The following is a 10,557-nucleotide window of genomic DNA, read 5'->3' as shown; positions in this document are numbered from 1 at the left end:
CCCTCTCCCTCCGCTCTCCCTCCCTACGTCCCTAGCATCTCAATCCTCCTACTCCTCAACTGTGGGAGTTCTCCTCTCCCCCCTCCCCACACCCACCTCCATTTCATCTCCCTCCCCCCTGTTCCTTAACAGAGGTAGATCCGTCTCCCTCCACTCTCACTCCCCTCCCTCCTCCCTCCTCCCTGCTCCTTAACAGAGGTAGACCGGTCTCCCTCCCTCCCCCCTGCTACCTAATAGCAGGCTGCAGTAAGTCCATCAGTAGAGCTGCATAAAGAAGTCAGGAGCCCAGTCCAGGGCGGTCTGGGCCACAGCCAACGCGGCCGCCCCCAGGGTGGCTGAGATGCCCCACACGGCCATCTTGATGAGCTGGTTGGCAGCTTGTTTGGGCTGCGTGTCGCTGGGCTGGGCCATTTGGGCGTCTGGGCCCCCTCGGCCTTGGGCTGGGCCCCGAAGGAGCTGCCGACGGAGGACCGAGTCGGGCCGCTGCTGCTGAGTGGTCATCTGGAAGGCCTTGAAACAGTTGATGGTGGTGCTGGTGAGAGACAGAAGGAGATACTGTTTTTGTCTGATAGGGTGTTAGCAGTTACTCATCGGCTGAGTTGGTTACGGCTCACAAGAATACTGAAACAGACAGTAGAAAAATAAATAGAGTAGGCACTTCACAATATGAGTTGTCCTACTACAGGAAATTGCCCGTTGTTTACCACTGTCAAAGTGGAAGGAGAAAGGGGGAGGAGGTCTTGTGGCCTTGCAGTGAAAGATAGTAAATAACAGAGTGACGAAATGTCAATAATGTCAATAAGAAAGACAGAAGGAAGAGAGACTGGTGACAAAGGAAGAAAAAATGCTCCATATGGGAGGGAGGGAGCAGTGCCCTAAGGCCTCAAACTATTTTAATTTGGCTACGGATTTTTCTCAATTACAATAGCAACACAACACCAGAAGCAACAGCCTGCGCTTATGGGCAAGACAACGGCAACAAGGCACATTTTTTTTCATCTTCTTCTCCTCAACAGTTTGGAGAAAAACATCATTAAAAAACGTAAAATATTCACTTCCATTTCATTATCGTCCCTCTGGAAGTAATAGTAAACATTGCGCTGCAACACGAAATGCAAATGCCTTTTCTCTCAGATTATGAACGTTGTAAAAAGAAAAACGGGACGTTTAATGACAGAAAAACGCCTCTCGGAAAATGGTACTCCGAGCGAGCGTGCGTTTGTGCGCTGAGGGGCTCAATGTCTTTAAGTCTTTCGTTCGACTTTTTGATTCTCCCTCTCTCCCATCTCTCTCTCTCATTAGAATCGTCTGCTAATGAGCCCAGGCTGAAAATAGCTGACAGGTAACGGCAGACAATTAACTTTTAAACTTTCACTTTAAACAGCTTAACACCCCAGAGGGCCCAGCTCCTCAGATGAACCTCCTTCTGTAGTTTACAGTACATACAGTAGTGGCTGACTTCTATCACTCACTCCTCCTTCATTCCTCTCTCCGACAGCATCCCAAATGGCACCCTATTCCCTATGAGGTGAACGACTTTTGAACAGAGCTACCTTGTCAAAAGTAGTGCACAAAGTAAATATTTGTAACGTGATCCTGCGTTATGTGTATTGTATAATGTGAAAAAAAATGTAAATGTTGATCACAAAAAAATAACAATTGGTGCAATAAATAGGGAATAGGGTGTGATTTGGAACACAGCCTCCATGTGACAGTGATAGTACAGTACAGTAGGTGGCTGGCTTAGCCTGTCCTCTCCTCTCGTTTCTCCTCCTGTTGAAAGGGTCTAGGACCTCGTCAATGACAGTGACACTCAGTCTTTGAATACAGCTGACAGGATAGTGAGATTATCACCATGATCAAAGCTCATTCTAAACCTTGAGAGAATTTTAGAAATGTTTTGCGAGGTACAGGTGGCTCTGCTGGCGTCTTACCTTTGAATTAAATATGTGGTCATTACAGGGATTTAAAAACAAATTTAAAAAATTCTATGAGCATTGTGACCCTTCCATCCCGTGCCTGCCTGCTGGTCATTCACCGTATGTGACCTTGGCCTAACCTGTACTGTAGTCAGTGGTTCTGTTTCACAGTAGCTGTGTAGTCATTAGTACACCATGGATGTGTCCCAAATGGCACCCTATTCCCTTGTCCGAAGTAAAGTAAGGACACAACAGCGGTCAGACGGGTGATTCAGCATGCAGCTATCCTCGTGACCCAGTAGAAGCAGAGGATGTTCAGTGTGGTTGAGTCATCATCACCGACCCGGCTTGTTTGTCATGTCACCACCAGGAGCTGCTCTCTCAGCCGTGCAGCGTGACGCAACACTACACCCCTGCTCGCTCTCTCCCTCTCTTACATTAGAGACACACCACAACTCAGAGTCAATATGCTGCAGCTAGATCTAAAATACACTGTATCAGTTAGTCACTCGTCATCACACTTTCACTTGCATTTCATGTCATGCATCGCCCTACTACTGGGCAAGAGGAGGGAGACGAGGTCACCTGTTACTAGATACGGGGTCAAAGTCAAACCAACGCAGACATCACCTTCCTGTATGGAGTTAATGTCATGTCTCGTATACAAGGGACCCACAGCCACCGCTCATTCAGCCTAGCTCTCCTGGGTTGTATTCATTAGGCACCAAATGGAAGAAAACGGACTGAAACAGGGAGGATTCTACCTGGAGTGTGTAATAAGAAATGCTCATTTTCCTTTTCTGTGGCAAAACGTTGTGTGTGCACTAATGAATATGAACCTGTCCTGGGTGTCACCAACTCTTTCTACCCAACGTTGCCTGTTGTGAGATCAACCAAGGCCAACCCTGACTCACTGACTTTCTGACTGACTCAGCACTTCCTACAATAAGAAGGAAGCAGCAACTAGCCAGAGAGCTTGTGTCGCTACACTGCCCTCCAGGCAGACATTTGTATCCAGCTGTCACTCAAGGCCCCTTGTCAGCAATGTCATTTACTCCTGGAGAGGAATGACTTCAGCGCGGGATGGAAGGATACGGACAGAGGGATGACTGCAGCATCAGTGGAAGGATATGGGCTACGGAGAGGGGAAGTGATGGAGGGAATGTGATGAGGTATGTTACACCTACACACATTGACACAATCAGCGGCAAGCGTCGTATCACACAAGGTCACAACCTTTTTCTTTTATATTCATTTTTTAAACTTTTATTTTGACAGGGAAGTCATACTGAGACTAGGGTCTATTTTACAGATGAACTCTGCATAAATACATCAACACATGCAATATACAAAATCAAAAAACATTTGAAAAAAAAGAAATTTAACAACATTGAGGTCTGACCAAGAGGGACCAGAACATCTACACTGAAGAAAAATATAAACACAAAATGTAGAAGTGTTGTTCCCATGTTTCATGAGCTGAAAGATATCCTCGTTAGTGAGTATTTCTCCTTTGTCAAGATAATCCATCCACCTGACAGGTGTGGCATATCAAGAAGCTCATTACACAGGTGCACCTTGTGCTGGGTACAACGAAAGGTCACTCTAAAATGTGCAGAGAATTTAGCAGTACATCCAACCAGACTCACAACCGCAGACCACATGTATGGCGTACTGTGGGTGAGCGGTTTGCTGTCAACGGTGTGAACAGAGTGTACAATGGTGGCGGTGGGGTTATGGGATGACCAGGCATAAGCTGCGGACAACGAACACAATTGCATTTTATTGATGGCAATTTGAATGCACAGATTCCGAGACAAGATCCTGAGGCCCATTATCGTGCCATTCATCACCTCCCGTTTCAGCATGATAATGCACAGCCCAATGTCACCAGGATCTGTACACAATTCCTTCAAGCTGAAAATGTCCCAGTTATTCCATGGCCTATATACTCACCAGACATGACACCCATTGTGTCACGTTCTGACCTTTATTTCTGTTGGTTTTGTCATTATTTAGTATGGTCAGGGCGTGAGTTGGGGTGGGCAGTCTATGTTTGTTTTTCTATGATTTTGGGATTTCTATGTTTCGGCCTAGTATGGTTCTCAATCAGAGGCAGGTGTCATTAGTTGTCTCTGATTGAGAATCATACTTAGGTAGCCTGGGTTTCACTGTTTGTTTGTGGGTGATTGTCTATGTTAGTTGCTTGTGTCACCACGGGTCTCATTTATAGCTTCACGGTCGTTTTTGTATTTAGTGTTCAGTGCTTTCTTTAATTAAATATTCATCATGCCGCATTTTGGCTGCATTTTGGTCCTCCGATCCCTCTCGCCTCTCCTCTTCAGATACATCTCCTCTTCAGATGAAGAGGAGGAAGACCGTGACACATTGAGAATGTTTGGGATGCTCTGGGTTGACGTGCACGACAGCATGTTCTAGTTCCCCCCCAAAATCCAGCAACTTCGCACAGCCATTGAAGGAGTGGGACAACATTCCACAATCAACAGCCTGATCAACTCTATGTGAAGGAGATGTGTCACGCTGCATGAGACAAATGGTGGTCACACCCGATACCGACTGGTTTTATGATCCACGCCCCTACTTTTTTAAAGGTACCTTTGACCAACAGATGCATACCTGTATTCCCAGTCATGTGAAATCCATAGATTAGGTCCTAATTTATTTATTTTAATTCACTGACTTTCTTATATGAACTGTAACTCAGTCAAATCTATGAAATTGTTGCATGTTGCCTTTTTTTTCAGTACAATATCAGAGAGCTCTGGAAGTTGTTCCACATAAAGGGTTACAAAAACAACTAAAATCAGCTTTATGCTAATCTGTGGAGACCGAAGGGGCCTCCAGTGTTATCCAAGCCTGAGACAGGGTTTGGTCATTGTACGTCTACATTTTATTAATGATGATAGATACATAGGAAGTTTTTGCATAAGTGTTTTGTAGAGGCCCAAACCACTTTTTGAAAAAAACACAATGGTGAGTTCTATGAGCATCACCAGTAATAAACCTAAGGGCACAATGGAAAATAGCATCTAGTGGTTTAAGTGTACATGCTACTGCATGCATATAGGTAATGTCCCCAGAATCTAAAATAGACATAAAAGTGACCTGGACAATTACCTACCTATTAATTAAAACGTCTTATGGCTTCGGGGCAGTATTGAGTAGCTTGGATGAATAAGGTGCCCAGAGTAAACTGCCTGCTACTCAGGCCCAGAAGCTAAGATATGCATAGTATTAATAGATTCGGATAGAAAACACTCTTTAGTTTCTAAAACTGTTTGAATGATGTCTGTGAGTATAACAGAACTCATATGGCAGGCAAAAACCTGAGAAAAAAATCCAAACAGGAAGTGGAAACCTGAGGTTTGTAGTTTTTCAGCTATTTGCCTATCCAAGATACAGTGTAAATTTGGTCCGGTTGCACTTCCTAAGGCTTCCACTAGATGTCAACAGTCTTTAGAACCTTGTTTCAGGCTTCTACTGTGAAGGAGGAGAAAATAAGAGCTGATTGAGTAAGAGATCTGCCAGAAGTCCATGAGCTGATCACGCGTGCTCCCGTGAGAGGTAGCTGCATTCCATTGCATTTCTAAATACAACTGGAATTCTCCAGTTGAAATATTATTGATGATTTATGTTAAAAACGTCCTAATGATGTATAGAATCAATCGTTTGACATGTTTCTACGAACTGTAATGGAATTTTTTGACTTTTCGTCTGGCCTGCGCGTCTGGAATTTGGATTTGTGAACTAAATGCGCAAACAAAAAGGTATTTGGACATAAATGATGGACTTTATCAAACAAAACAAACATTTATTGTGAGACTGGGATTCCTGGGAGTGCATTCTGATGAAGATCATCAAAGGTAAGTGAATATTTATAATGCTTTTTCTGACTTCTGTTGACTCCACAACATGGCGGATATCTGTATGGCTTGTTTTGGTGTGCTTTTTCGGTAAATCTTTTTTGAAATCTGACACAGCTGCACAGTTGCATTAAGGAGAAGTTTATCTAATGGTCCATGCATAACAATTGTATCTTTTATCAATGTTTCTTATGAGTATTTCTGTAAATTGATGTGGCTCTCTGCAAATTCACCGGATGATTTGGAAGCAAAACATTACTGCACGTAACGGGCCAATGTAAACTGAGATTTTTGGATATAAATATGAACTTTATCAAACAAAACATACATGAATTGTGTAACATGAAGTCCTATGAGTGTCATCTGATGTAGATCATCAAAGGTTAATGATTAATTTCATCTATATTTCAGCTTTTTGTGACTCCTCTCTTTGGCTGGAAAAATGGCTGTGTTTTTCTGTGACTAGGTACTGACCTAATATAATCAGATGGTGTGCTTTCATCGTAAAGCCTTTTTGAAATCGGACACTGTGGTGGGATTAACAACAAGTGTATCTTTAAAATGGTGTAAAATACTTGTATGTTTGAGGAATTTTAATTTCAAAGCTTGGCCTACCGAATACACAGTGTCTATGGAGTCAAGTTGCACTTCCTACGGCTTCCACTAGATGTCAACCATCTTTAGAAACGTGTTTCAGGCTTCTGCTATAAAGGAGGGGGGAATGGGAGCTGAATGAGTCAGTGGTCTGGCAGAGTGTCTCAGGCTCGTGACGCGCGCTCCCAACAGAGTTAGCTCTCGTTCCAGTGCTTTTCTTCAGACATAGGATTTCTCCGGTTGGAACCTTATTGATGATTTATTTAAAAACATCCTAAAGATTGATTCCATACATCGTTTGACTTGTTTCTACGACCTGTAACGGAACTTTTCGACTTTTGAAGTGCTCGCGTCTCATGAAGATGGATTACTGGGCTGAACACGCTAACAAGTGGCTATTTGGACATAAATGATGGACTTTATGGAACTTTATGGAACAAATCAGTCATTTATTGTCAAACTGGGATTCCTGGGAGTGTCTTCTGATGAAGATCATCAAAGGTAAGTGAATATTTATAGTGTTATTTCTAACTTCTGTTGACTCCAACATGGCGGATATTTCTTTGGCTGGATTGGGCTCTGAGCGCCGTTCTCAGATTATGCTTTTTCCATAAAGTTATTTTGAAATCTGACAGAGCGGTTGCAAACCTGTTACGGATGTGGTTCCTGCACAGGAACCAAATCAGCGGAAATTTCAGAGCGCCACCTATAGTACTCGATAAAACTCAAACTTTCATTAAAACACACACGCAAGATACTCAATTAAAGCTACACTCGTTGTGAATCTAGCCAACATGTCAGATTTGTAAAATGCTTTTCGGCGAAAGCATGAGAAGCTATTATCTGATAGCATGCACCCCCCAAAATACCTGAACGAGACCAAAACAAAAGATTTTGCGGTAGCCGGCGCTACACAAAACGCAGAAATAAAATATAAAACATTCATTACCTTTGACGAGCTTCTTTGTTGGCACTCCTATATGTCCCATAAACATCACAATTGGATCTTTTTCCCGATTAAATCCGTCATTGTATCCCCAAAATGTCATTTTATGAAGGCCGGTCTGATCCAGGAAAATTCACCTTTACAAGACGCAACGTCACTTTTTAAAATTAAAAAAGTTGCCTATAAACTTTTACAAATCACTTCAAACTACTTTTGTAAACCAACTTTAGGTATTAATAAACGTTAATAATTGATCAAATTGATCACGGGGCGATCTGTATTCGATAGCAGCAAGTCTTGAAATCATCGTCCATTTTTCCACTTTCATAACTTCCTCTGGTGCGCCCCAAGACAGGAAGTGCCTATACGTCATCTCACCAAGGATAAACCAGCCATGAAATGCCAGTACTGGTGACATCGTGTGGAAGCTCTAGGCATTGTAATCGGAACCTCATCTATTTTCTATCACCTTAGATGATACATTGACTGGCGGATGAATATTTTTTTTGTGTTTTTGGTGAACAGTTTTCCCTGGGATTTTTACTCCTAAACACGTTCTGTTATAGCCACATACACAATTTAACCAGTTTTAGAGACTTCAGAGTGTTTTCTATACACAGATACTTATCATATGCATATACTATATTCCTGGCATGAGTAGCAGGACGTTGAAATGTTGCGCGATTTTTTTTACAAAAAGCTGCGAAAATTCGCATCATCCCTAACAGGGCAGGCGTTCCGCTAGCGGAACCCCTCGACAACATTCCGCTGAAAAGGCAGCACGCGAAATTCAAAATATGTAACTTTCACACATTAACAAGTCCAATAGGGCAAATGAAAATCTTGTTACTCTTGTTAATCTACCCATCGTGTCCGATTTCAAAAATGCTTTAAGGCGAAAGCACAACATATGATTATGTTAGGTCATAGCCAAGTAAAAAAAACACAGCCATTTTTCCAGCCAAAGATAGGAGTCACAAAAAGCAGAAATATAGATAAAATGAATCACTAACCTTTGATCTTCATCAGATGACACTCAAAGGACATCATGTTACACAATACATGTATGTTTTGTTTAATAATGTGCATATTTACATCAAAAAATCTGTTTACATTGGCGCGTTACGTGCAGTAATGTTTAGATTCCAAAACATCCGGTGATTTTGCAGAAATACTCATAATAAACATTGATAAAAGATACAAATGTTATTCACAGAATTAAAGATGGACTTCTCCTTATTAACCGAGGCAATGAACCAATTTCTCAATTGCCTAAATAGCTGCCAATCAGCTAATGAGACAATTTGTCTTGGCCCAGGCTTGATTTCTTATCAAGAGGTCTGAGTACAGAAGAGTACCATGGATTAGTTCGGTTTTTGACTCTAAGTCACTTGAAAGGGGGCATGTTGATCAGCCAGAGAGGTAAACATGGATGAGAAAATTAAACCTTCAAGAGGTTTACACACTGACTTGTTCACCATCATATGTTGCCTTTGTGTATGAAGCTCCTGTTTTTAGACTGAATATGAGAGAGGAAGGAAAAATGAGTGCAGAGGCATTTGTTCATTTCTCGTCTGAGGGAGCACTTTCAGAGGTGATTGTGCACAAGGTCTAACTGGCTAATCCGTTTCCAATGCCTCTGTGCCTCCCAGCATGCTCGCTGTCGCTGCGCAGAAACCGCCACTGAGCCAGCCCCCACTCCAAACCCCCCACCGCCTGGCTCAGAGCTCAAAGATGTGCCTGAGGTGATATCACAGTCCCCCACCTCAGCCTCAGTGGAGGCCCAGCCGGCTACAACACAGTCCTGCTGGGCCAGCCACCTCACACACCAAACCCAGTAGGCCCCCCAACCAGCCAACCAACCGCTGCTGGAGGAGCTGATGCACTGGTTGGGTTACAGGTGGCGGCATCTGCAGTAAGGAAGTTGTATATTCTGTTTTTAGAGGGTTTCACTCTGTTGATTTGATGTTGATATATCACAATGTTTCTTAATCCTAAGAAAATCACTGAAAAGGCCTGAAAATAATCTTATATTAAAAAGAAAACCTATAAAAGATCTGACATGTATTTTAAATCGCCTCCAAAGCACATAGGCCTGCAACTATGAGCAGATTGGGGGAAAAGAGCCTACAGTGGGGGGGGGTGCATCCTTTGTGAAGAACATTTGGGGGTCACCCTCACCTCCATCCCCCTGCCTCTTGAGGGAAACCACTACACTGCTCCATTTTCCCCATTGCAACCCAGTCTAAGGTCAGGGAGACAAATAGAGCCAGAAGCCAGGGGTTGGAGTGCAGTGAGGGCAGCTCATCTCATCTCTGTCTTGAGAACAATACAGTAGGGTATGTACCACGTGACACGGCCCCCCCATCTTTCCTCAGGGGCCACAGATGCTTAAAAGCGGGGGTGGATAGGGGGGTTATCAGCATGCAAAATCAAACAGCCCATAATTACCTAGGGATGAGGCTTATTTATTAGATAGCACAAGGGGCCTCCATTTAAAAATAAAAATAAATCTCTCTTACTGTGATGTTAAAAAGAGGAGAAGACACCCCAAACCCAGAGCCACCGTACTAACCACCCCATCTCTCTAGACAACCTTTTCTGACAGGACAGCGAGAGAATCAGAAATGCTGTAAGATCTAAAATTAACCAGATTTCTGTCCGATTTGCATGGCAGTTCTGCTCAGGAGGGAGACATGAATAGAGGGAGAACTACATTGCTCTTGTGGGAAAGGTATTCATAACCTCCCACTGGTGTTGATAGCATCATAAAGGTGAGCCTAGCAGATCTCGTAGACTGACAGATACTGTTTACATACAAAGGGCTGAGATGCAGACAGGCAGGACTGAACGTCAGCCACATCACAATATACACTAAGGAGGAAGAGGATCAGCTCCAGCAGAATAGGGAGCTGCTCTGTTGTGTGGGCTGGGGGGACTTGCTGCTCAACAGCCCCACCTGCTGGACATGTGGTCCTTTGGGATTTGTTTTTCCACAAGAGTCCTCTACCTCTGCTCTGTCTGAACAAAGTTGGATCTACTGCTAATACTACAGAGAGGACTATCTCTCCTCACATTCCCTGTTTCAGGCCAGTTCAGACTTGAAGCTGATTATACATTTTATTCAAATATTGAGCATTGTAGTTTATGGGAGGGGTATTCAAATCTTACCCTACAAGGTCCAGAGTACTGCTGGTTTTCTGTTCTACCTGAT

At 43.2% G+C, this 10,557-nt stretch overlaps 1 pseudogene; it reads right to left on the bottom strand.

Annotated features, from left to right (window-relative positions):
• Window positions 1-255: 255 nt before the first annotated feature.
• LOC112229233 overlaps window positions 256-10,557 on the bottom strand; it is a 49,184-nt pseudogene continuing 38,882 nt past the window's right edge.

The sequence above is a fragment of the Oncorhynchus tshawytscha genome, linkage group LG31, assembly GCF_018296145.1.
Source record: "Oncorhynchus tshawytscha isolate Ot180627B linkage group LG31, Otsh_v2.0, whole genome shotgun sequence".
Taxonomy (NCBI): domain Eukaryota; kingdom Metazoa; phylum Chordata; class Actinopteri; order Salmoniformes; family Salmonidae; genus Oncorhynchus; species Oncorhynchus tshawytscha.
This window is presented reverse-complemented; position numbering and strand designations above follow the sequence as displayed.